At 48.7% G+C, this 22,413-nt stretch overlaps 1 protein-coding gene across 14 annotated transcripts in view; it reads left to right on the top strand.

Annotated features, from left to right (window-relative positions):
* Window positions 1-22,413, top strand: part of eys (eyes shut homolog) — a 3,376,609-nt gene that overhangs the window by 242,936 nt on the left and 3,111,260 nt on the right. For all 14 annotated transcript variants that reach the window (XM_038800705.1, XM_038800706.1, XM_038800712.1 and 11 more), the window contains exon 2: window positions 19,751-19,856. The gene's annotated coding sequence lies outside the window, so the exon portion shown is untranslated. The remainder of the gene's footprint in view (window positions 1-19,750; window positions 19,857-22,413) is intronic.

Raw genomic sequence — 22,413 nt, forward strand, 5'->3', positions numbered from 1 at the left:
GTCTACATCGACCCCTGAAAGAGCACCCCATCTAAGCCCACACCTCCACTCTATCCCTGTAACTCAGCAACCCCACCTAATGTTTGGACACCATGGGGAAACTTAGCGTTATCAATCCACCGAACCTGCACATCTTTGGACTGTGGGAAGAAACCGGAGCACCCGGAGGAAACCCACGCAGACACGGGGAGAACGTGCAGACTCCGCACCGGCAGTGACCCAAGCCGGTAATCGAACCCGCGTCTCTGTCGCTGTGAAGCAACAGTGCTAACCACTGTGCGACCGTATCACCTGAATTGACCAGGACACCGGTGAAACACCCTTGCTCTTCTTCAAAATAGTATCATGGCATCTTTTCCACACATGTGAGGGGCCTTAATTTAATATTTCACCCAAATGGCAGCACCTTAAGAGCTTGCAGCATGAACTCCGTACTGCACTGGCAGCCTTATTATTTTACACTCAGACCCTGGGCTGGGACTGGAACTTGGAACTTTGTGACTTCAGAGCGCTACCATCTGAACCATAGTCAACATGTCATTATTTGGTTTCTGGCAAGAGACAAGACTGAGGCATTTGATGGGAAGGTGGAGTTGATCCAACCAAATGGGCAGGCTTGTTGGGATAAACTGATTTTCTGTGTTCCTGTAACAATAAAAAAAACAATTGCGCTGTTTATATATGTCTTTTTAATTATGCATATAAATCAGGATTACCCTACTGTCCTTTAGCTGTTGCCCTCAGGTCAGGATTTATATGCCCCTGATCATTTCTGTTTATTATCACTGACTAACATGATCAAATATCCAAATAGAACATAAACTGGAGCTGTTATTCTGTGCGCGCTGCAGCTGTGGGCTCTGGGAACCAACATTACTTCATGTGAATTGAGGTTCCCAAAAGGATTGGATGGGGTATAAATTGGAACACTCACTGTGCTTGGAACTCCTACGGCTAAAATAAAAACATCTATAAAAGGGAGGGATCATTCATTTTGAAAATATTTTTCACAAACGCTGGCACTTGCTCTTAACTACATCATCGTGTAGTAAATATAGAAATCCTGCAGCAGGTTCAACAGGATCTGTGAAAGGAAAAGGAAAATTAGCACGGGTCCTGGGAACATCAAATTGCATCTCTTTGAATTTGTCCATGGGGTCTGGGCTTCGCTGGCTAGGCCAGTATTTATTGCCCATTCCTAATTGCCCTGGAGAAGGTAGTGGTGAGCTGCCTTCTTGAACCATTGCCATTCATGTGGTGCAGGTACACCCACAGTGCTGTTCCAAGATTTTAACACTAAAGGAACAACGATATGTTTCCAAGTCAGGATGGTATGAGGCTTGCAGGGGTACTGGCAGGTGCTGGTGTCCCATACATCTGCTACCCTTGCCTTCGAGGTGGTAGTGTGTGTGGGTTTGGAAGGTGCCATCAAAAGAGACTTGGTGAGTTGCTGCAGTTGTATAGATTGCACTCTAGTGCCACTATGTACTAGTCGTGGAGGCAACGAATGGTTGAGGTGGTGGATGGGATGCCAATCACGTTTTGTCCAGGATGGCGCCGAGCTTCTTCAGTGTTGTCGGAGCTGTACTCATCAAGGCAAGTGGAGCATATTCCAGCACCTGACTTGTGCACTGTAGATGGTGAACAGACTTTGGGGAGCCATGGCGTGCAGAATTCCCAACCTCTGACCTGCTTTTGTAACTATTGTATTTATATGGCTGATCCAGTTTAGTTTCTGGTCAATGGAAACCCCCCAGGATGTTGATAGTGGGGGATTCAGCAATGGAAATGCCAAGAGGTGATGGTCAGATTCTCTCGTTGGAGATGGTCATTGCTTGTCAGCTATTTGCCATTTATCAGCCCAAGTTTGAAGTTGTCCCGGTCTTGTTACATGTGGCCGTGGACTGGTCCAGTATTTGAGGAGCTGTGACTGGTGCTGAACATTGTGCAATCATCAGTGAACATTCCCACACCTGACCTTATGATAGGAGGAAGGTCATTGATGAAGCAATCGACAATGGCTGGGTCTAGGACACTACCCTGAGGAACTCTTGCAGTGATGTCCTGGGACTGAGATGATTTACCTCCAACCACCACACCATTTGCCTTTGTGCCAGGTATGACTCTAACCAGTGGAGATTTCTCCCCCTGATTCCCTTGGATTTTCAGTTTTACCAGGCCGTAAGATTACTGTCAAGGACAGTCAATTTTGTTGTGTTACTATAATGGTAGAGTACTTATTTGTTTTTGTGCCAAAGAGCGAAAGCAGCTTATGATAGACAGAGCTGCACAATCACAAATCCAAAAGATCATATAGTGCTATAATGGTACTAGCTTATTTACTGTCTAACACACTAGGGGCCAACTATTATAAGGGACTGGGTATGCACGTTAGAGATTAATTTATTAAGACTAGCCAGGAGAACAGTAATACATTGGTGTAAAACTTAAAAACCTCAGATTAAAAGTGAATTGAAGACTGACACAAACGTGAATTTAAGATAACATATTTCCCTTCTCGTGATGTTATGCTGATATTCCTTCAAGGCATACTGCTGCAATGCTCACCTCCTCTCTTGAGTCCAGCTCTTTTGTCCATGTTTGGATCAATGAGGTCAAGCTCTGAGTCACTCTGATGGAACCCAAACTGAGTCTCACTGAACAGGCAGTGTAAGTGCCCTTCGATAGCACAGTTGATGACACCCTCCACCACGTTGCTGGTGATTGAGAGTAAGCTGCTGAAGTATTTGCCCACAGTGGATTTGTTCTGCCTTTTGTGGACGGGACAGCTATGGGAAATTTTCTGTATTGCCGGTTAGATGTCAGTGTTGATGCTGAACTGTAACAGATTAGCTCGGGCAGCAGCAAGTTTTGGAGCACAAATCTTCAGTACTTTCACTGGAATATTGTCAGACCCCGTAGCTTATTCAGTGTCGAGTTCCTTCAGCTGTTTCAGAAAATTCTGAAGGAGAGAATCGGGCCGGGATTCTCCGACCACGCGCCGGCTCGCCGATTCTCCAGGGCTGATTCAGGGGGTGCCCGTGGGACCGCTGCCGCGCCGGTCAGGGGCTGTTGAAAGCGGCCCCTCCGGCGATTCTCCGGGCCTTGATGGGCTGAGTGCCTGCCGGGTTTGGCTGAGTGCCGCCGGCGTGGGTTACTCTGGTCCCACCCGGCGGCACCTGGAAGTTCTGGCTGCGGGGGCCGTCCTGGGGGGGGTGGGGGGTCCGACCGGGGGGGGGGGGGGGGGGGGGGGGCCTCCACGGTGGCCTGGCCCGCAATCGGGGCCTACCAATTGACGGGCGGGCTGGTTCCGCGGGGGCCAATGTTCCTCCGTGCCGGGCCCCTGTAGGGCTCCGTCATATTGCCCAGGGGCCAGGGCGGAAACGGGAACTCACGCACATGCGCGAACCCGCGCCGGCTGTGCCGCACCGGCTAGAGCAGCGGCAGCGTAGACTACTCCAGCGCCGACCTAGCCCCCAGGAAGGGGTGAATACCTGATAATCAGGGACCATTGACGCCAGAGTGTTTTGCGCTGCTTTTCACGCCTGCGTCAGAACCTGGCCGCGGGATTGGAGAATCCAGGCCCCTACCTCCACATGGATAGGCAAGGTTTGATCAGAAATAGTCAGCATGGTTTCCTAGAGCCTAACAAATTTGATTGAATTTTTTGACATGTGAGCAGGTGTGTAGATGAGGGTGGTGCGGTTGATGTGGTTTACATGGATTTCAGGAAAGTCTTTGACAAGGTCCCACATGGAAGACTCATAACAAAGGCAAATGCATGTGGGATACAGAGTAACTTGATGAGGTGGATTCAAAATTGGCTTAGCTGTAGGAGTCAGAGGGTGATGGCAGATGACTGCTTTAATGACTAGAAGCCAGTGTCCAGTGGCGTACCAGAGGGATCTGCGCTGGGTCCCCTATTGTTTGTCATATACAGAAACTACATGAACTGAAAATAAAAATCACTTATTGTCACAAGTAGGCTTCAAATTAAGTTACTGTGAAAAGCCCCTAGTCGCCACATTCCAGCGCCTGTTCGTGGAGGCTGGTACGGGAATCGAACCGTGCTGCGGGCCTGCCTTGGCCTGCTTTAGAAGCCAGCAATTTAGCCCTGTGTGCTAAACATAGATGACTATGTGGAGGGTAGGGTCAGTAAATTTGCAACTGTCACAAAGATAGGCCAGGTGGTGATTAACAGGGAAGTTGATTGTCTTGGGTTACTAGAGGATATAGACGGGATGGTCAAATGGGAAGAAAAGTGGCATGTGGGATTTAATCCTGAAAAGTGTGAGGTGGAAAGCGTAATGTGACAATGAAGTTTTCAATGAATGCCCTGAAATTGGGAAATGCAGAGGAACAAAAAGACCTTCGTGTTTGTCCATAGCTCTCTGAAGGGCGGTGTAAAAGGCATATGAGCACTTGCCTTTATCAATCGAGGCACAGATTACAAAAACAGGGAGGTCATGCTGGAGTTGTATAGAACTTTGGTGAGGCCACAGCTGGAGTATTGTGTACAATTCTGGTTGCCACATTGTAGGAAGTATGTGATTGCAATGGAGGGGGTGCAGAGGCGATTCACCAGGATGTTGGTAGCATTTAAGTTATGAAGAGAGGTTGGATATGCTTGGGTTGTTTTCACTGGAGCAGAGAAAATTGAGGGGCGACCTGATCGAGGTGTACAAGATTATGAGGGGCATCGACAGGGTGGATAGGGAGCAGCTGTTCCCCTTAATTGAAGTTCAAGGTCAGGGGCAGGGGGTTTAGTGGGAATTTGAGGAAAAACATTTTTACCCAGAGGGTGGTGATGGTCTGGAATGCACTTCCTGGGAGGGTGGTAGAGGTGGGTTCCCTCACATCCTTTAAAAATTACCTGGAGGGGTGGCATGTGGCACAGTGCTTAGAACTGGGACTGCAGCCTGAGGACCTGGGTTCGAATCCCAGCCCTGGGTTACTGTCCATGTGGAGTTTGCACATTCTCCCCATATCTGCGTGGGTTTCACCCCCCCCCCCCAATCCCAAAGATGTGCAGGGTAGATGGATTGGCTAAATTGCCCCTTAATTGCAAAAACAAAAATTGGGTACTTTAAATTTATTTTTAAAAATTACCTGGATGAGCACTTGACATGATATAATGTTCAATGCTCTGGGTCAAGTGCTGGAAATGGGATTAGGTAGGGATCCAAATACAAGGATGAAATATTAAAATTGAATTGTTGGTAAAGTGAGGACAAAGTGATGGCTGTTGTGGATTAGAACATGGGAAGTGGAACTTTTGATGAGCTGAAGGTTATGGAAGGTTGAAGGTTTGCAGGAGAGCATTGGAACAATCAAGACTTGAAGAAGGTTTTCATTGGTAGGGAAGTGAAGGGAGGGATGTGGCAGAGACATTAGAATGATTGGTCTCCACCTTACTAACAAACGTGATGTGGAGATGCCAGCATTGGACTGGGGTGGGCACAGTAAGAAGTCTTACAACACCAGGTTAAAGTCCAACAGGTTTGTTTCGAATCACTGGCTATCAGAGTGCAGCTCCGTCATCAGGTGAGTGAAGAGCTGGGGTTCCACAGCCACATATAATGACAAAGTCAATGATGCAAGATGATTCCTTGAATGCGAGTCTTTGCAGGTAATTAAGTCTTTACAGGTCCAGACGATGTGACTGGAGAGAGGGATAATCGCAGGTTAAAGAGATGTGAATTGTCTCAAGCCAGGACAGTTGGTAGGATTTTGCAAGCCCAGGCCAGATGGTGGAGGTGAATGTAATGAGACATGAATCCAAGGTCCCGGTTGAGACCGTACTCATGCGTACGGAAGTGGCTATCAGTTTCTGCTTGGTGATTCTGCGTTGCTGCGCGTCCTGAAGACCACCTTGGAGAACGCTTACCCGAAGATCAGAGGTTTGATTGATGAAGGGAATATTCTTGCCTGGCAATTGTCACGTGATTTCCGTTCATCTGATGTTCCCGTGTCTGCATGGTCTCACCAATGTACCACACCTCGGGACATCCTTTCCTGCAGCGTATGAGGTCGACAACGTTGACTGTGTCGCACGAGCGGAGAAATCAAGTACCTGGTGGGTGGTGTTCTCTTTTGTAATAGGGTATGGAGAGAAAGCGTGAGTGGAATACAGAATTTGCATGATCAGCCATGGTCATATTGAATGGTGGTGCAGGCTTGAAGGGCTGATTGTCCTACTCATGAACCTATTTTCTATGTTTCCATGAATGACTGAATGGTGCTCAATAAATGTTTAAATCTGCATCCCGCCGACTGAAAATTTTGGGGGCTGTACTAACGTGAATAACTGGATGACAGCGTATCAGAGTTTTAACGGGGTACACGGTATCAACGGTTGCAATTAAGGTATTCTTGAACAGATTTTACAGAATGGTAGCTTTGAGTTGAAATAAAATGAAAATGAAAATGAAAATGAAATGAAATGAAATGAAAATCGTTTATTGTCACGAGTAGACTTCAATAAAGTTACTGAGAAAAGCCCCGAGTCGCCACATTCCGGCGCCTGTCCGGGGAGGCTGGTACGAGTTAATTAAATGTTAAAAAAAATACCACCCACAATTGAGGAATATACCCCGCACCAAATCTCATTTGTCCATCTCCCCTGTTTACTGATGCAAAATGTATCAATTTTTAAAATTCCCATTCCTGTTTTCAAATTTCTCCATCTTCCTCCATCCCACCTCCCCACTCAAGCCTTGTAAAGTCCTGTGGCTCACAACCCTCCGAGATCCCTCCACTCCTCCAAGTCAGGTCTCTTGAGCATTCCTGATTTTTTTTCTCTCGCCCACTGGCAATCAAGGACGTACTGGCGCTGGAGGGTGTGCAGAGGAGATTCACTAGGTTAATCCCAGAGCTGAAGGGGTTGGATTATGAGGAGAGGTTGAGTAGACTGGGACTGTACTCATTGGAATTTAGAAGGATGAGGGGGGATCTTATAGAAACATTTAAAATTATGAAGGGAATAGATAGGATAGATGCGGGCAGGTTGTTTCCACTGGCGGGTGACAGCAGAACTAGGGGGCATAGCCTCAAAATAAGGGGAAGTAGATTTAGGACTGAGTTTAGGAGGAACTTCTTCACCCAAAGGGTTGTGAATCTATGGAATTCCTTGCCCAGTGAAGCAGTTGAGGCTCCTTCATTACATGTTTTTAAGGTAAAGATAGATAGTTTTTTGAAGAATAAAGGGATTAAGGGTTATGGTGTTCGGGCCGGAAAGTGGAGCTGAGTCCACAAAAGATCAGCCATGATCTAATTGAATGGCGGAGCAGGCTCGAGGGGCCAGATGGCCTACTCCTGCTCCTAGTTCTTATGTTCTTATGTTCTTATTTAAGCCTTCAAACTGCCTGGACTCGGAGCTCTGGAATTCCCTCCGTACACATTTCCATCCCCCTATCTCTCTTGCCTCCTCTCCTTTATGAGGCTTCTTAAATCGCACCTCTTTGACTAAGCTTTTAGTTATCAGCCCTGGTATCTCTTGATGTGGTTTGCTGTCTATTGTTTTCTTAATGATTCTGTGATGTGCCCAGGGACATTTTGTGATGGGGGTTAGATATGGGTTGTGTTTGATATTCCTGCAGCCTCAGGCAGACGGTTTGTTGGTCTGTCCACACAAGGGCTGCAGGGGGTCTGGAGCAGCAGTACTGTGCCTCTGTGTCTGCAGGACGAAGCACAGGCTGTGGGACAGGCAACCTCAATAACAATGCCGTTTGCAACTTGGAACTGGACTCCTTCATGTTCCTTGATAGTGACAGCAGGCTGTCGGACATGCTAGCCAATGTGCCTAGCATCTGCTGCATATCAACTGGATGTTGCCCCATCAACATCCTCATCTGCACACGTCATCTGCACAGATTCTGCCTGTGATTTCACCCTCTGCTGAACTAGTAAATGACCTATCATACAATACCTGCAGTGCAGAAGGAGGCTATTCGGCCCATAAAGTCTGCACTGGCTCTTTGAAGGAGCACCCTAAAGAAGCCCACACCTCCACCCTATCCTGTTCACCCCACCTAACCTTTTGGACACTAAGGGGAAATTTAGCATGGCCAAATCCACCTAACCTGCACATCTTTGGACTGTGGGAGGAAACCAGAGCACCCGGAGGAAACCCATGCTGACCGAGGGAGAAAGTGCAAACTCCACACGGACAGTCACCCAAGGCCAGAATTCAACCCGGGACCCTGGAGCTGTGAGGCAGCAGTGCTAATCATTGTACTACCGTGCCGCCCACCATATCCTTTTCACCCCTCCTGGCGATAGCTTGTTTGTTGCTGCCTTACTATGTGATGATCTCAACTCTATACTCGCCTCTTAGTTACATGCAATACCAGTATCTGAGTTGGTGGCTGATTCTGGGGTCTCTTCTTTGGTGCTGAACTGTTGCCCTCCCTCGACCTGAGGCTACTGTATCTGGGCAGCTCTAGTTCTGGTGTGAAGCAACCTGAAACAAAAATGGATAATGCTGGACAATCTCAACAGGTCTGACAGCATCGGTGTTAACATTTCGAGTCTGGATGGCTCTTTGTCGAAGCTAGAGAGAATTGGAATAGGATGAGATTTAAACTGTTGTGGGGCGGGGGGAAGATGATGGGGAGGGGGTGCATCGAGCACTAGGGCTGGATATAGGGCTAACATAGAACATAGAACATAGAACAGTACAGCACAGAACAGGCCCTTCGGCCCTCAATGTTGTGCCGAGCCATGATCACCCTACTCAAAGCCACGTATCCACCCTATACCCGTAACCCAACAACCCCCCCCCCCCCCCCCCCACCTTACTTTTATTAGGACACTACGGGCAATTTAGCATGGCCAATCCACCTAACCCGCACATCTTTGGAATGTGGGAGGAAACCGGAGCACCCGGAGGAAACCCACGCACACAGGGGGAGGACGTGCAGACTCCACACAGACAGTGACCCAGCCGGGAATCGAACCTGGGACCCTGGAGCTGTGAAGCATTAATGCTAACCACCATGCTACCCTGCTGCCCGATAGGTGGAGATTGACAAAGATGTCGTGGCCAAAAGATAAAGATACTGTAAATGGTCGTAACAATGACAAAGAAGGGTGCTGATAGTGGCATGTTAAGAGATTAGAATGTGTTAATGGCAGAACAGAGGTAAGCCACATGTCAAAGGACAACTTGGAACAGGGAATAGATGTGGTGCCTGAAGACAGGAGGAACTTGTTCCAGGAAGGTGGTTGTGAGGGAAGTAGTGTGGGATGGAAATGAAAATATTCATGATCACATCACCAGCAACTTGTTCATGCCAGAAAGCAAGACGCTGAGAGCTGAGAAGGGGAATAAGTCTGGAACGTACCATCATCCTGAATGTTTTCAGTAGTGCATATGCCACAGGCTCTGAATTTTGTGCTCAAAGGCCTTTATCCGGCCAAAACATTTAAATTCTCAAGCCCTACAAATTTTTGTACAACAGCCTCTACTTGGAAAAAAAACAGTGCTTATTGACATAAATTGAGGGTTATCATTATAGGGTTAGTGTTGCATCATAGCATTATCACAGCTGAGGTGGGAGAAAGGCGAATCAGACGACGAGGGTGCGAGACATGGCAAGATTCAGGTGGGGGCTCATTTTTGGACTAACTGCTGGTGAACATAGGCCGCGATCCCGCCAGTACAGCCGACCCGAAACACACCGCCGAACTCGCCCAAAATGACTGGTCAAATCGCCCCCAAACACTTTGTTAACCATTATTTTTCCATGCGATAGTTAATCAATGTGTATTATCCGAGCCACCAAAACTATTCTATAATCATTAATGGTTGACGTCATTGCTGTCATTTATTTCCTTCTGCAAGCTTTTCTCATGTATAAGAGTCAGAAATCATAAAAGCAGAAGTCAAGCCAAACTTTCTTCTCCTGACTGTTCAAAGTCATCCTGTTTAGCTTGGAAAGCAAGTTGTTCCAAGGTACAAAAAACTTTCAGTTCTTAACCCATAACTTGCCAAGATGTGTAACATGCTCAGCATGTGCAACAGGGCACCAATATGTTGACTGTATTAGCATCATTATCGTCATTGAGAGTGAGTTGGATTACTTCCACTTATTAATGCATTAAATATATTTGTAATTTTGTTGGAACCGAAGGCCATTTTGTACCAACGTAAAAGCAGAATGCTAACGATGCTGGATTTTGAAATAAAACCAGAAACTGCTGGAAAAACACAGCATGTCTGGCAGCAGCTGTGGAGAGAGAGAGAGAGAGAGAAACACGAGGTCTTGATCCAACCAAATGGAAACAAAGTCCCATAGCGAGCGCGTTTAGCCACATGTTTCCCAAAGTTCACAGTGCTGAGAAACGCATGGCTGGCTATTCAATGTGACTCATGTTGTATAATTTTTTTTAAAAATCTTTATTGTCATAAGTAGGTTTACATTAACACTGTGATGTACCATCAATTGCTGAACAAAAGTATGGCTTTAATATACTAGATGTTAAGCCCTGCGGTCGATTACAGTAGAAGGACGACCACCGGTAGTACCGGGTATTAACTCAGGCGGGGTTAACTCAGCCATTCGACCAATCGGGGAGCCATCACATGACTGGTCTCAACCAACCGGTCGAGAGGCACATGACCGACCAGGGCCAATGGTAAGCCGATGTTCTGCACCAATGGCAGGCAGCTATGCTTATCATACCACCACACACTGCAATGACGTTACTGTGAAAAGCCCTTAGTCATCACATTCTGGCCCCTGTTTGGGTACACAGAGGGAGAATTCAGAATTCTCAGCTGGTACGGGAATTGAACCTGTGCTGCTGGCCTCGGTCTGCATCACAAACCAGCTGTCTAGCCCACTGAGCTAAACCAGCCCCCTTTGGAGTTATGGAGTGCTTTGCGGTGATGGCAGATGCTCTACGAATGCGATCTTTCTCAGCCTTGAATATAAGGGGCCTCAACGGAGAAGGTGTGGCCAAGGCAGCACTTGGCCAGTTTTGTATAGTCGGTAGCTCCACTTGCCGGAACTCTCCGGTGTAGTGAGAGATCGAGGTGTCATTTCAAGGCCGGCACTGCCAGGGTGCCAAGGTGACACCAGCAGTGCTAGTGCACCATTCTGCCCAAAGGACCTGTAGCTGAGGGCCTCCGATGCCCTGGGAGACCACATGAGTGCCATTTCGTCTGGTCCCTGTTTGTGGGGACCAGTGCTGAACGTCACTCGCCCGAGGTCTCCATGGCGAAGGGGATGAACCCCAAAGCCTCAGGTATGTCATGAATTTGCATATTAAAGTGACATTAACTGTCTTGCTCTAATAAGCACATTTACCAAAACGTTATCCCGCCCACAATGGGTGGGATTTACATCACAACGTCTTGCGAGATCGCGGTGCCTCGCACGAGGTGTTGTGAGCCGGGTAAATCCCATGAACGGGGTCTCCTAGCTTTTATCGGCCACGCTGCGCCGCGGCGAGCTGCTTTTCCACTGCAGCGTGGCCATTGGATTGCGCCCAGAGTTAACGTTCCGAGCCCAGATGACTTTTCTTCGAAAAAGTCTCCTTCTTGCCTCAAAATGCTAGCTGCGTTTTAGAGCAGCACGGTGGCGCAGTGGGTTAGCCCTACTGCCTCACGGCGCTGAGGTTCCCGGTTCGATTCCGGGTCACTGTCTGTGTGGAGGTTCCACATTCTTCCCGTGCTTGTGTGGGTTTTCCTCCCACAACCCAAAAGATGTGCTGGGTAGGTGAATTGGCCACACTAAATTGCCCTTAATTGGAAAAAAATTCATTGGGTACTGTAAAAATGTTGCATTTTTCTAACTCCACAGATGCTGCCAGACCAGCTGAGCTTTTCCAACATTTCCTCTATTTATAACAATGTGTACTGTCTGCGTTGAACTTAGCTCCAGGAATGAAACTGATCTTTAACAATTGACAGATATCAGTCCGAGTTGATTTTGAAATGGGAAATCAGGCTAAGAGGTGGAAGACCAATGATGAGAATGTTAGAATTCACTGCCACCTGGTCGCTTGGATCACATATTTTGGCATCGCCAACTCAAATTGTCTCCTCGGGGAACCATCTCATGAAAAAAATGTTTTGCGACATCTGTGTGTGCGTAACTGTTTTCTAATGAGCGATCAGAGGTTTTGATGTGCAGAATGCCAGTGCATTGATGTAAAATGTTACTTAAACTAAAATGTTCAATTCCCTAGTGCTTTTGTGTCGGTGTGGATTAGTGCTTTTAGCTGTAAATTGTTCACCTGAATTAGTCCTGAAGTTCCAAAGTCACCTCCATAAACAACAGAATTGGCCAGAGTATCTGAAACTGCCTATCCTGAAGGTGCGTCTGTCGACTTCAATGTATCAGAACCCAACTCAAATGTTCGCACCTATCATTTTACTTTTGTAAATGAATTAACACAGTGACCTTTTTTTTGCGTGGTGCATTTGCATTCTAATATGTTGGTATCATGTTTTGTGAGTTCATAACCATGATTATGCTGAGGAGCACGATCATGTTGTCATAGCTTCCCAGAAAGTGGAATGGCAAATAAAATCACACGGTAATTAAGGAAGAAGTTTTTTGATTTGATTTGATTTATTATTGTCACATTAATTAATATACAGTGAAAAGTATTGGCCGCGAATCTCCGCACCGCACATCGGGTGGGAGAATCGCGGGAGGGCCGGGCGAATCACGCCACGTCGCCCTGGCACCCCCCTGCGATTCTCCCACCACCCAAAAAATGGCATGTCACGTTTTGCGACACGCCGCTCAGAGAATCCCCATTTCTAACGGCGACCGGCAATTCTCCGGCCCGGATGGGCCGAGCGGCCTGCTGAACCCGACCGGTTCACGCCGGCGCCGGCCACACCTGGTGGCTGCCGGCGTGAACAGCGCGCGACAGGTGAGTGTGAGGCCTGTGGGGGACGGAGGGAGGATTGAGCACCACGGGCATGCTCAGCAGATGTCTGGCCCGCGATCGGTGCCCACCGATCATCGGGCCGGCGTCTGTAAACGACAAACTCTTTTCTCTCCGCCGCCCCGCAAGATCAAGCTGCCATGTCTTGCGGGGCAGCGGAGGGGAAGACGGCAAACCGCGCATGCGCGGCTGACGTCACTTAGGCGCCGCCGGCCGCATCATTCCCGGCGCGCCGCTTTGACGCAAGCATCAAGACCGGGCGCTCGGAATTCATGCGCCGCCGCTCCTAGCCCCCCGGGGGGGGGGGAGAATAGGGGGCGAGGAGAATTGTGCCCATTGCTTCTTGCATGCTGTACAAACAATGCATATCGTACATAGGGAAGGAAGGAGAGCCTGCAGAATATAATGAAGTTTTAGAAGCATAGAACGAGAGTAAAAGATAGAATTAGAGAGTATGCTGGGCAGAGCTTGCAAGAAGTCATGTCGCTCTGGTGCCATCTTGGATCAAGAAGTCAATTTTGATGCACTTTCGTTGATGGAGCAAAGAAGGAATTGAGGGCTTGATGTTCAATTCTGGGTTGGTAAATTGAAGCCTGGATCAGTTCCAAGTCCCGTAGTTGTGCCACATCTGCTTCACCCATGCAATGCAATTGTCAAATGTAAATACTCTGGGCTGGATTCTCCGCTCCCTGATGCTGAAATCACATTCGGACGTATCGGGAGCGGTACGGGTTTTTGAATTCGCCACCATCGCTTGAGGCCCACCCCATGATGCTCTGTCCTTGACCGGCCGAGTTCCCGAGGCGTGGGTTATGTATGCTCGCATCATTTGTGAGCTCAGCTGCGGGTTCAGTCTGGGCCCGCCGCAGTCGGAGGAGGAGGGCCGATCCGCGGGCAGGAAGGGCTTCATTTGGGATTGGGGCACTGTTGCTGGCCGGCCCGGGGTGCACGAATGGCCGAAGGGGGACACTACTTTTGCGGTCCGGGTCCGCAGGCTGAGTCCGCCATGGAACAAGGTGCGGCCGTTGCAGGCTGCCGCTGTGCGCATGATCGGCCTTGGAACCGGATGTGCTGTGGGTCATATCGGTAGCAAGAGCTGTGAGCTTTACACTGCCTCCCTGCTAGCCCCCAGCACAATGAGGAATCGGTGGCCATTTTATGACAGTTGTACTGGCGTAAAAGACCATTATTTACACGCCGGCGTGGGGACTTATGGCGCGATTCTCCACTCCCCACGCTGCGTGGGAGAATCGCGGGAGGGCCCCCCGACAAATTTCACGCCCCCCTCGCGCCCCCCCCGTGATTCTCACCCCCCCCCAACCCGGAAGAATCGCCGCTCGCCGTCTTTCACGGCGACCGGCGATACTCCGATCCGGAGGCCGAGGGGCCTGCCGTTTGCGACCGTTTCACGATGGCGGCAACCACACCTGGTTGCTGCCGTCGTGAATCAGGTGTGGAGATGCCCGGTGGGAAATGAGCAGCACGACTGTGCTCAGGAGGGGACAGGCCCGCGATCGGTGCCCACCGATCGTCAGGCCGGCGTCTCAATCAAACGCACTATTTCCCCTCCGCCGCCCCGCAAGATCAAGCCGCCACATCTTGCGGCGCGGCTGAGGGAAAGACGGCCACCGCGCACGCGCGGGTTCGAGCTGTCAGCGTTGTGACGTCAGCCGCGCATGCGCAGATTGGAACCGGCCAATCTGCGCATGCGCGGCTGACATTAGGCGCGCCGGAGGCGTCATTCTCGGCGCGACGCCCCCGCGGCCGAGAGTTACGGAGCGCCGCTCCTAGCCCCGCCGGGAGGGGAGAATAGGGGGCGAGGTGCGGCCTCCGAGGCCGTCGTGAAACTCGGCCGAGTTCACGACGGCCCTCCCGATTTTTCCCGGGAGCGGAGAATTCCACCCTTAGTCTCCAAAACAGAGAATCCAGCCCCCTAATTGGGTTGGTGGAAAGCCTGATGTCAAATTCATAGTGCCAAGAGCTACCAGCAGGGCTGCCTGCAGAGTGGCAGCGGTTTAGAGCTGCCATGATGGAGCCTGGGGCTGATATGCGAACATACAAAATAGGAGTAAAAATAGGCCATTTGGCCCCTCAAGTCTGCTCCTGTTTCAGAATTCACATTCCCATCAACACAATGATAAATTTTGATTCCATTGCCTAACCAGAATCATATCATAGAATCATATCATCCCTACAGTGCATAAGGAAGCCATTCAGCCCATCAAGTCGGCACCGACCCTTCGAAAGACTATCCTACCTAGGCCCTACCCTGTTCCTGCAACCCTACCATCAGGGACAATTTAGCATGACCAAACCACCTAATCTGCACATCTTTGACTGTGGGAGGAAACCCACGCAGAGGAAGAATGGGCAAACTCCACACAGACAATCATCCGAGGTCAGAATTGAACCCGGGTCCCTGGCGCTGTGAGGCAGCTAACCACTGTGTCATGTCCATGTCAAGACCATTCAGGATCTTGTATAATTCAATCAGATCACCCCTCACCCTTCTAAAGTCCAGTGGAAAGAATCCCAGCCTGTCCAACCTTTCCTCATTCCAGTTATCAATACAGTAAAGCTCTTAACATCCTCCAAACACAGCAAAACTAAGACAATACAACTCATGGACAACAGTAAAAGAGGTAAATGCAGTACAAACAGTTTGCCATTTTTAGTATAACTGAGTTAACAATGCCACCCCCCCCTCCCGTCCTCCGCCCCCCCCCCCCCCCCCTCCCCCAACTCGTCCCAGAGCATGGGTGGCACTGCCTATCTCCACCCCAGCAGAATAGCCACTAGGCTATCAGAGGGTTTAAGTCCAAGATGTCGCCCCCCCTTCCCCCCGTGAAACTCAGTCTTTTCCGATACCCTGAAGACCACCAGCAGCGGACATGGCTCCACCCTAACTCCCGACCAACTTTCGGCAGGACCAGAACATGTGGGAGTGGTTGGATGGCCCACCCTGACATTGTTCAAATCTGTCCTCCAACCCATGTTCGCTTTAGTCATGCGGGTCCTGTGTAGCACCTCCAATTGTGTCAGGCCCAATCTAGCGCAAGAGGAGGTGGAATTCACTCTGTACAGAATCTCTGTACAGAATCAAGTTGCCTGATGTTAGCCGAAAGCTGTTGGCCTTTGACAAACCCGATCTGGCCCGCCGCAATCACTTCTGGCAAGCAACCCTCCCGTTGTCTTATTAACTTTGGTGTTCAGGAGTGAGATACATCTGTATGACTCACACTCCACTGGGTCTTCAGAATCAATGAGATCAAAGCCTGTGTCGAGTCGTTGAGCATTGCCACTAAGTGTGGGGCCAGCACTGCTGCAAAGCATTTGTGGAAGTGCATTGGGAACCAATCCATTCCCGACACCTTCCCGGATTGCATGGAATTGTGCTTCCAGTCTTTGCCCACTTCCCTCCCCCTTCCCTCCTCCACCACCAGGAAGTCTAGGCCATCCAGAAATTGTTTCATCTCCGAGTCTCCCTCCTAGGGTACAAATTTAAACAGCCCTCCATAGAAGGCTCCAAAGGCACCATTGATTTCTTCTGGAGCTGTGGGCAGCCGAACCCTCTTGTTCCTGATCTGTGCGGCCGTCTGCTTCCTCAATTGGTAGGCCAACAGGCGGCTGGCCTTGTCACCGTGTTCATAGAAGGTCCCACGTGAATGGCAGATCTGGCTCACCGCTCTCCCTGTTCAAATCTGCTTGAACTCCATTTGCCGCCTTTTCTACCTTTTCCAACAACGCATGGGGACTGGGCATGCCCAGAAATACCAAGGTTGGGTTCTTGTGTTGGCATGAATGAAAACTACGGTCCTTTCTATCTTCCCCAGTTAAAATACTTTGGGATACTTGCCCAACACTTCACTTAAATACCCGGATCCCATATGGAGGATGCAATGCCAATTTAGTTGCAAATGGCTCAAACAATCATGGCCCAACAAGCCGGAGCCTTGCCTTCTGGCCAGAATAAGTGGAAGGAGCATCGACTGGTGACCATAAACCACAGGAGTCATGGTGGTACCTCTAATTTCCAATGACGCACCAGTATAGGTGGCCAGCCTAGGCTCAGTATCGGTCAGGTCCAAGCCCTGTGTGTCCTGGCTAATGCGGTCGAACGTCTTCCACCCAACAAAAACCATCTCGCTCTAAATCCAGCGGATGCCCGTTTATCTGCACTGTAAACCTTATGGGGGCCACCCAGGGCACCATCACGCAATTTAACTGCAAGCAGTCAACTTTATCAGGTTCTTCCAAGTGAAAAGTACGGGCTCTAGGCTGACACCTACCTCTACCAGGGCACCTGAATCTCTGGTTGGTCTGCGGCCTGCGCTCTTGCTTGGGCTGGAGACCATATGCCCCACGACGAAGCAGCTCGTCCTTCGCGGATTCTGGGGCTGTTAGCCTTTGGCCAACGGGTCGGACTTTTGTCGGACTCAGTCCAGAGAAGGGTATCCGTCTGGGGATGGGTCCTGCGCCGGCATGGGTCACACCCCATACCTTGTATTTCCTGCACTTCTTGCTCTTCGCTTTCCTGGGATAGCAAAACTTGTATGGCTTGTTGTAGATTCAGGGAAGGTTCGGCTAATAGTTTTTTTTTGGCTGGCGGCATTGTTAATACCGCCTGCTCGACGGTCTTGCAGCATTTTCCGCAGGGCAGTGCTGCATTGGTAAAACTCTGCAGTCTTTCGTAACCGTGACAAATAGTCAGTGTCCGCCCCATGGTGTTAAAACAATACCAATGTACATAATGATGGAGTTGGGTTAAAGTGCTGCCCCACTAGAGTTACTAGTTAGTTGAAGGTTTGCGTGTCAGGTGCCGCTGGTTAGGTAAGGCTCCATGCCACTCCAAACATATGTGCACCACAGGCAGTCAGCAAGATTACTGTCTGACGATCATTCTCCATAGTATTGTTTACCCTGAAAAAGTAGCATATTCGCTCTGCATACTGAATCCAGTCTTCCAAGCTGGTGTTAATGACTTCTAACCTTCTGAACAGAGGCATAATGCACAGAGATATCCAACCTTTATCGAACAGGGACCAGGAGGTGGCTTATCTGATGGTGTAATAGCATTGATAGTTATCCAGTTTGACCCTCATCGCCAGTTTTATAAAGCCATGAAGGAGTCCACACCGAGTAGTTGAAAGAAACAAGAGTTTATTTACAATAACTATGACATACATCACACAGTCGATCCCAACTGGATCTGCCTTTCAGGTGTCTAACTTGCTGGTTTTATATACCCTGCAACTATACATTGATTAGAGGTTCACCCACCCGCTTAACGGGGGAAGCTTGTATTCTGCAATGGTCACGGGGAGGTTAATTGTTTCCACTCCATGAGATACTTGTGGGTTATAACAGTCTCGGCCTTTTGGCTAAGATGAACATGAGGTCAGGTGTAATGCAAGGATTGGCTATGTCTGTCTTGTGGGGACCATGAATTGGATTTAATTTGAATTGTTTTTTGGAGCAGGCAACGAGCTGGATTAGGGGTTTGCGTCTGTCCACACGCTGTGCCCTGGCTTTGTACCTCCGATAGAGAAATACAACAGTCACCAATTAATCAAATCAGAAATTCAGAAGAACTTTCATTTACCCAGTGAGTGATTAGAATGTGGAACTCGCTACCACTATTTCTTTTAAATTCATTGATGGGATGTGAGCATCTCTGGCTAGGCCAGCATATATTGCACATCCTAGTTGCCCTTCAGTAGGTGGTGGTGAGCTGCCTTCTTGAACCGCAGCAGTCCTTGAGGTGTAGGTGCACTCACAGTGTAGCTAGGGAAGAAATACCAGGATTTTGACCCAGCAATAGAGAAGGAAATGTGGCAATATATGTCCAAGCCAGGATAGTGAGTGACTTGAAGGGGAACCTTCAGGTGGTGGTGTTCCCAGATATCTGCTCCTATTGTCCTTCTAGATGACAATGGCCGTGGGTTTCAAAGGTGCTGCCAAAGGAGTTCTCGTGAGGCACTGCAGTGCATCTTGTAGATGACACACACTGCAGCATTTGCTTGTCGGTGGTGGAGGGAGTGAATGTTTGTGGAAGGGGGAGCGATCAAGCGGGCTGCTTTGTCCTGGATGGTGTCGAGCTTCCTGAGTGTTGTTGGAGCTGCACTCATCCAGGCACGTGGAAAGTATTTCATTACTAGGAGAGATTGAGGATGAAAGCTCAGGTACATTGATGAAGAAGCCAATTAGACACACGAGGAAGAAATAAATAAAATAATATTCTCATAATGTGAGATAGAGTAGGATGGGAAGAGTGGCACGGTAGCACAGTGGTTAGCACTATTGCTTCACAGCGCCAGGGACCCGGGTTCGATTCCGGCTTGGATTACTGTCTGTGCAGAGTCTGCAAGTCTCGTCGTGTCTGTGAGGGATTCCTCTGGGTACTCTGGTTTCCTCCCACAAGTCCCGAAAGACAGGCTTGTTAGGTGAATTGGACATTCTGAATTCTCCCTCGGTATACCTGAACAGGAACCAGAGTGTGGCGACTGGGGGATTTTCACAGTAACTTCACTGCAGTGTTAATGTAAGCCTACTTGTGACGCTAATAAAGATTATTATTATAATAAACCATGCTGTGGACCAGTTGGGCTGAATAACCTTTCCTGTGCGTAGGTTCTATATAGGTAAATCATGAGAGAAACTTCCCAAAGAATAAGCTATAAAGTAAAACTCTCAAGCTGCACTTCAATCACACAATCTATAAAAGAGGTTCAGTTGTCAGATCATTTTCCAGTTATTTTTCTCGTTCCTCTGCTGTGCAATGTATATTGTAACTCTGCTGCAGCATGTGACAACAGCACCCCTTATGTTGAAATTCTTTTTCAAGGCAGGGATTATTCATAGAAGCTGGAATTATCCAACAATCAAGCCAGTGGTGAAATTTTCAACTCTTTGGACTGGATAAGAATTCACTTCCCTGGACTAGGAGAAAGGTACTTTTTATTGTTGCACATTTTGTACCTGTGATTTTATAGATAAGTTTAATTTAATCTTTCTGTGGGTTTTGTTATCAGTGCATTTATTGGAGTAAACCTTTCCCTTATGGCATAGAAGATCACCCATTGTAATGGCATGTAGAAATCATGATGGTCAATGTTAAAATATCCATTGTGCACCCTTCCCTATGTGTCTATGTGCATAACTTCATAGGATCTCAGAGGAAACCTGTAACGGATGCACTCGTCTACATATCTGGGGCGGGATTCTATGACCCCCTCGCCGGGTCAGAGAATCCCGGTGGGGGGGAAGCGTGGATCCCGCCCCCCCCGCTCTGACGTTGGCTGCCGTATTCTCCGGCACCAATTTTCAGGCGGGGGCGGGGATCACGCCACACCGGTCGGGGGCCGCTGGCAATTCTCCGGGCCCTGATGGGCCGAGCGGCCGTCGGTTTCTGGCCAGTCCCGCCGGCGTGGATTGGACATGGTCCCACATGGTGGGACCTGGCAGGTAAATTGACTGGTGCGATACTCGTGGAGGGGGAGGCTCCCCACAGTGGCCTGGCCCGCAATCGGGGCCCACCGATCTGTGGGTGGGCCTGTGCCATGGGGGCACTCCTTCCTTCCACGCCGGCCCCTGTAGGCTCCGCCGTGGCTGGTGCGGAGATGACACCGCGCTGCGCATGCACCAGAATACGCAGGCCTGTCTGCGCATGCGCTGAACCACGCCGGCGGTTCTGCACATGTGGTAACTCGCGCAGTCCCTTCGGCGCTGTGAAGAATTGTGGAGAAGGTGTGGAGAATTCCGCAATTTCCGGTCGGCCCGACGCCGGAGTGGTTGACGTCGTTTTTTACATCGGGCCATCGCGCCGGAATGGGAGAGTCACGCCTCTGATATCTCAACATGTGGCACAAGTGTGAAAAACCAGAAAATTATTACAATCAAAGAATAAAGCAGCACAGAAGGAAGCCTTTGGCTGTCGCTGTCTAGGCCAGCATTTATTACGCTTCCCTAATTGACAGTGTTCAGAGATCATTTAAGAGTCAACCACATTGCTGTGGGTCTAGGTCTGGAGTCGACCAGACAAGGTAAGGATGATCGGTAAGAACAAGGTAAGGACATTAGTGAACCAGGTGGGTTTTTACAATAATCGGCATTCGTTTCATGGATGGATTTATAATTCCAGATTTTTTTATTGGATTCAAATTTCACCATCAAACCCGGGTCTCCAGAGCAATTACGATAGGCCTCTAGATTATTAATCCAGCAACAAAACCACTACGTCACCGTCTCCCCTAATATTTGAGGAAGGGAAATGAAAAGCTAACATGGTTTGAAAATACTATTCAAGCAATTTGATTTGTTCATTGCTTATTCTGAGAGGTAGCTTTAGAAGAAGGAATTGAACAATTTAATGATTGCTTTGTGATTTGTAACTTCTATTACCTGGATACATTTGAGTGAATCCAATGGTTATTTGAGGCAATTAATTGCGAATGCTAAAAATATTTGCAAGCCTGATTTACAGCTTGCATTTTGGAAGTACGAGGTCAGCTTCTCCATGCACGATGACAACATGATGGTCACAGATATTCGAACTGAATAGGTAGAAAGCAAACTGCTCAAGCCTACTGCGTGGTTTGAGTTCCTCATACTTAGCTCTGACTGGCTCAGGTAACAAGGTATTCTGATCCTGTACACTCCTCTATCCTCTACAGCAATAGAAAAAGGTTTGAGCTCATTAATTGCAAGGTTAGCAGCTTAACGAGCAGTTCAGAGAAGTTACGGCAGGCAAATTCAGTTTGGAATTATTTTTATTATATCCAATCGTACAGAGAGTGCTCGGAGCAAAATGTTGATTTCCCAAAAGCTCAGGTAAGCAGGAGATTTATTTTACAGGATTTAAAGGCAATTCTAACTTGATATGATTCAACTCTTCTTCCGCCATTGTTTACGATTCTTCTTCTATCCCATGCCACAACATAAACCCGTAGTGTGATGACAGACCTCCGATGAAAGTGTGCAGCATTGTGTTAACCTCGCCCTTCTTCTTTAGGGCTGTTAAGAAGGCATATGGTGTGCTGGCCTTTATCAGTAGGGGGATTGAGTTTCAGAGCCATGAGGTCATGCTGCAGCTGTACAAAACTCTGGTGCGGCCGCACCTGGAGTACTGCGTGCAGTTCTGGTCACCACATTATAGGAAGGATGTGGAAGCTTTGGAAAGGGTTCAGAGGAGATTTACTAGGATGTTGCCTGGTATGGAGGGAAGGTCTTACGAGGAAAGACTCAGGGACTTGAGGTTGTTTTCGTTAGAGAGAAGAAGGCTGAGAGGTGACTTAATAGAGACATATAAGATAGTCAGAGGGTTAGATAGGGTGGACAGTGAAAGTCTCTTTCCTCGGATGGTGATGACCAACACGAGGGGACATAGCTTTAAATTGAGGGGTGGTAGATATAGGACAGATGTCAGAGGCAGTTTCTTTACTCAGAGAGTAGTAGGGGTGTGGAACGCCCTGCCTGCAACAATAGTAGACTCGCCAAATTTAAGGGCAT

Source organism: Scyliorhinus canicula, chromosome 6 (assembly GCF_902713615.1).
Source record: "Scyliorhinus canicula chromosome 6, sScyCan1.1, whole genome shotgun sequence".
NCBI lineage: Eukaryota > Metazoa > Chordata > Chondrichthyes > Carcharhiniformes > Scyliorhinidae > Scyliorhinus > Scyliorhinus canicula.